Below are 5,250 nucleotides of genomic sequence, written 5' to 3' on the forward strand. Positions count from 1 at the left end.
ACAGAAGTTGTGTAAATAATGACACCATATGCTGATCATGCACACGGCATTGGCGAACAGGTACAATAGCTTTTGCTGCACTTTGCTTGGAGCCAGACCTGGAAGTGATAGTTGCCAACAAGTGTCTGATCTTGACCAATGGGACACGGTCGAGGGTAGTGATGTAGTGGTCCATTCCAGTGCTCCCAGTCCCTAAGGAAACAGCCGAAGTGAGGATCTTTGTTGACCTAGTCCTGTATAGCAAGACTTTGCTCCACATTGCTATGTCATCGGGCGCTGGAGTATCGTCTGGCTACACCTGCTTATCATACCAGTGAAACTGGCATAGCTAAGTGGACGGTGGCCTAGCAAAACAGATAACTGAGATAGCATGGGTGTCAAACTGATCCAGTAAAGGGCCGTGTGGCTGCAGGTTTTCATTCCAACCAATCAAAAACACACCTGGTCCAACAAATCAACTGTGTGAAGACAGTTCAGGTGATTGAGTAAGTCGAGTCAGGTGTGTTTTTGATTGGTTGGAATGAAATCCTGCAGCCACACGGCCCTTTACTGGACCAGTTTGACACCCATGGTTTTAAGGCTTTATGTCAGGCTTTATCCCAGCACTGTACATCCAGTGAGCCAAACTAGTGTTGAACTATAGCGACTGACTCTGGCTGATTCTGCTAAAGAGCGAAACAGCCAAATTAATCACATTTATCACATCCATGTGGAGATATGTTTTCAACAACGATATCCTCGTCCACAGCAATGATCAGAAGGAGCACAATGAGAAACTCCAAAGCGTCCTGCAAATCAATGAGGGAGAGTGTTACCTGCACCAAAAGCAGCTGAACTACCTGGAGTACCAGATCAGCGAAGCCAGCATCTGGCCTGACACAGCCAGGTGATGTGCCAGGCTGGCAGAAGTTTCCGGGTATGGTCCAATAACTAGAGAAACCTGTCCAACCTGACAGAAGTAGTAAAAACCCTCAACAGCCTACTGAAATGTGAGGCTGTGTTGACTTTCAGGGGAAGATGCATTCACTTGAAAGAGTTAAAGAATTTGTATTTACATGGTTCATAACTCACCAACATGGAGCTGAATAAACTGACAGCTCTAGGAGGTGGCTGGGCAGTCTAGCCCAAAACATCAGGTTTCTGACTGATGAATTACAACGGGCAATGTAATTCCATACTTGAGATGTTTTATTAGGACAACTGATCAACCCTCAATATGTAATGTTATTGACAAACCTTGACTCTGATACACCCATAGCTTAATCACTGTGCATGTGGAACACATAAAAAATCCCAGATCAGTCCACAAACCCCTCCTGGAGTTGGAGACCTAAATGTATGCAGGTAATTAGAACATTTCCTGTAGTGTCGCTTCGTACTAAACCACATGGAGCATTTCATTTTTATGTCTGTAATTCCAAAAGTAATAATGCATTTCTCCCTCCACCTTATGTCCCTGTCTGCTCCCAGAGCCCTCTGTGTGTGCTCCTAATGGATCCACCCCGCCCGATCTACAACAACTAATCAGAGCCAAGTTTCAATGACTGCTCTGAAGTTCGATCAAACTGTAAAAGTGTTTTCAGAAACATATTTTAGTGAGTCAAGTTTGTGATCAAGTCGAGCCAGGTCGACCAGCTGGACAAACTCTCGTTTCACAGCTAAACGGTACACTAAAATATGTTATGTAAATCAGATTTGATCAGCGCTGCCTAGTCAGTCTGACCTGAGTTCATGAGCAGTTATTGACACTGTGTCAGCTCTGATTGGTTGTTGAGGTCACGCGCAGTGGAATCTAGCAGGTGCCATTAGGAGCAGAAGGTGGAGGTAGAGTGACAATACTTTTTCAAAGATCATCTGTCTCATTATGCTGTGAGGGTATAGTGACACTTTCATCAAATATGAAACAAAAATGTTTTGCAAAAACTTCAGCTTCACAGTACCTGACCACAGATAAACAGTCTTATTCAAATGTGAAGAAAAGTAGTTCAAGTCTCTGGTATGATTCGATCACAAGATGTTTGTTTTGCCAACACATGTAAAGCGTCCTTGTGTCACTTGAAGTATGCTGTACAAATGAATGCTATTATTATTATTTTTAATATAATCTGATGCTCCAAACAGTTCAATAAAGCAAAACATTTCCATCAAGCTAAAGAACAGGTAGAACAGGGGTGTCAAACTGATCCAGTAAAGGGCCGCTGTGGCTGCAGGTTTTCATTCCTAGCAAGAACACACCTGATCCAACAAATCAACCGTGAGAACACAATTCAGGTGATTGAAAACAGGTGTGTTCTTGCTTGGTTGGAATGAAAACCCGCAGCCACAGCAGCCATTTAATGGATCCGTTTGACACCCCTGAGCTAGTGGGTAGGGTGTTTCTGTGTCTGTTTAAATTCTTTCATTTTCATTTCTCATACGGGTTGTGTGACAAACCTGTTATTGTGAGTGCACAGAAAATTAGCTTTGAGCTCCTGTCCCATGTTCTGTTCATGTTTAGTTTGCAGTGACATCCATGATTTGAACTGCAAGTTTTCAATAGTTTTAACTCACTCTTTGATAGATAATAACTCAAAAGACAATTAACCAGATGAAAATCTTACAGATTATAACTTTAAGACGTTAATGATTAAAAGTTTCCTGGTTGCGGAAAGTGAGGGTTCAGGCTCGGGGATTCTTCTTTTCTACTTTGGAATGTGTGGGTCAAGCTCATACCTGACAGAAGCTGCAGCCTTCACGGTTGTCAATGGACAAATGCAGTTTTTAACAGCCATGCATCCTATTGATTCCTTGGGGGGGTGCTGTTTTACCTGAAACTGCAGGTCAAAAGGTAAGGGCTAATAATACTGAATGAAAATGTATTAATAGTACTGTTGTATAGGATACAGTGTATACACAATATATAAAGACAGTGTCCTACACACCACAGTCTGCCATCCTTTTTCTCTTCAGACAACTGCGATTTGCCCACTGATTACTTTCTACAAGGAAGAGTCGCTGCTTCAGGAACCATGTCAGTGCCTGTCATGTCCCGGCTTCATCACTGGGCCGGACCTTCACAAATTCAGCTCTGAGGCTGCTTCCGGTCATGCTGCTGAGACAGCGGCTGCTTTTCCAAAATGATGAAGAGGGCGGCATAATGTCATCGATGTTTGGCTCATCTGCTTCCCTGGCAGCATCCGCTGAAGACGAGAGCTCCGGCTGCTGTCTTGGTGGATTATCTCAGGGTGCTCGGTCTCACATTGAAATCTTATCCCACCATGATAAAGACCTTGCGGCCCATCTGCTTCCACTGTCGGCTGGCAGGTCAGAGAGCAGGAAGCCTCTACCAAGGGTACTGCGTGGTAGAGAGACCCTGGAATATTTTTGATAACATATTTCAGCTGGGATCACAGCTGTCTCTGTCTGGTAACAATCTGGGGGTGTTGGGAGTTCCACTGTCCCCCAAACAATCTTAGACTGGCATTGTGGACTGCTGTTTCGCCAGAATGATAATCTGAATAAGGGTGTTGCAATGGTAGTGGGCCATGGTAGGCTCCTGTCATGTGCGGCTCCCCAAAAAGGATCAAGATTATCTTCTGAGAGCCCCCATCACAAGGGAGGAGCTTTTTGGATCAATCTCATCAGTCACTCAGTGCTTTCAATGACTAGAGGACACTGGGCACGACCGCTCCAGTCCTGGCTCCTGAGAGGGACAGGCTGAGGGGGGCTTGAATATCCGTACAGGTTGTACAGACCATCCAGGCTGCAAGAGCGGGATCCACTACTGCTTGTTACAAGGAAAAGTGGTTGGGGTTGCAACGCTGGTGCCAGGAAAGTAGGCTAGATCCCCTGTCATCTGCAGTTGGTTCTATTCTGTTTTTCTTAAAATTATTGTTGTTGATGGATACAAGTCTCATCGCACTATTGAGGTGTATGCAGCAGCAATCTCTTTCTGCCAGGGTTTGGCTACAGAGCAGACTTTGGCCACCCTTGTGAAGCGGTTCCTGCAGGGGGTCAGGAGGCAACGCCCGGTAATGCATGCCTCCTTCCCTCAAAGGAAACTACCGTTGGTACTAGAGGCTTTGGAGAAATATATCCCATCGAGCTTCAGGAGCACTCTTCTCTGAAGGCGTTGTCGTTCAAGACTACTTTGCTGCTTGCACTGACCTCAGGAAAGATTGTGCGAACTAACCGCCCTGTTGGTTCACCTGTTACTTGCCACTTTGTGGTGACTGCAGCGGGGGCTACTCTCAGACTAAACCCCTTCTTTGGGGGTTGAATTGTGGGAGTTGTTTTGGGTCAATGGTTAAACAACTGGATGCAATTTGTCTTCCACCCCAGGCAGGGGCGTGCTTTGCCCAGTTATGTTGAACGCACATCCCTCATCAGATGTACTGAACCGTTGTTTGTGCATTTCTGGGATGGTGTGGCCAGGTTACACACTGGATAGTGGTTTTGTGAGTGTATCTCCCAGACCTATGGGCAAGCTTGAAGAGACCCTCCCACTGTGGTCTGTGCACACTGCTGGCAATGTTGTCGGCCTTGTCATACATATATATGTACATATGTGCGGTAGCGTCGTGACAAACGCCCTGGCGATTCAAACAGTTCTATCTTTTGGACGAGTCAGGCTCCTTTTCAGACAGAGGAGGGCACTGTTGCTTCGCTCTGGAAGGCTGAGTGAAAAGGGAGGTGGAGAAAGGTAACTGGATTCATACTGCAATTCTAGAGTACTTTAGATCATTTGTTGATTTCCTAAGAGGGGATAAGAGCTTGGATGGTCCACTAGGAGAACACAGCCAGGCTAGGCAGAGGAGCAGGCCCAGCAACATGGCTCCGCCTAGCAGAAGGAGAGCCAACATGATGAGGAGACAAAGACTGCAGGCACCTGAAGAGAGCAGTGTGGCTGCAGATGAAGGGAACTTCACCTGGAAAAGGTCTTTCATGAAGAAGAATAAAGTACAGTCCAAGAAACACTTGGAAATTAAAATGAAGGTTGGTTAAGACAAACAAAAACATGGTTTCACTCAAATATACAGTATTAAATGAACAGGATATGTAAATGAAAACAAACAGTTTGAAACACTATCAATAAAAATGAATATAAATACTCAGGCAATTATGACAAACAGTATAAAATAATTATTAATAAATTTAAAAGTTTTTTTTAAGCTTAAAGTAACATTGTCATGCTCCCCACAAAAACACCATGGGACGAAAAAAATATTAAAATTACTTTATTACAGATGATTCTTTATCCAGTAGCCCTCT

Source organism: Echiichthys vipera (assembly GCF_963691815.1).
Source record: "Echiichthys vipera genome assembly, chromosome: 14".
Lineage (NCBI taxonomy): Eukaryota > Metazoa > Chordata > Actinopteri > Perciformes > Trachinidae > Echiichthys > Echiichthys vipera.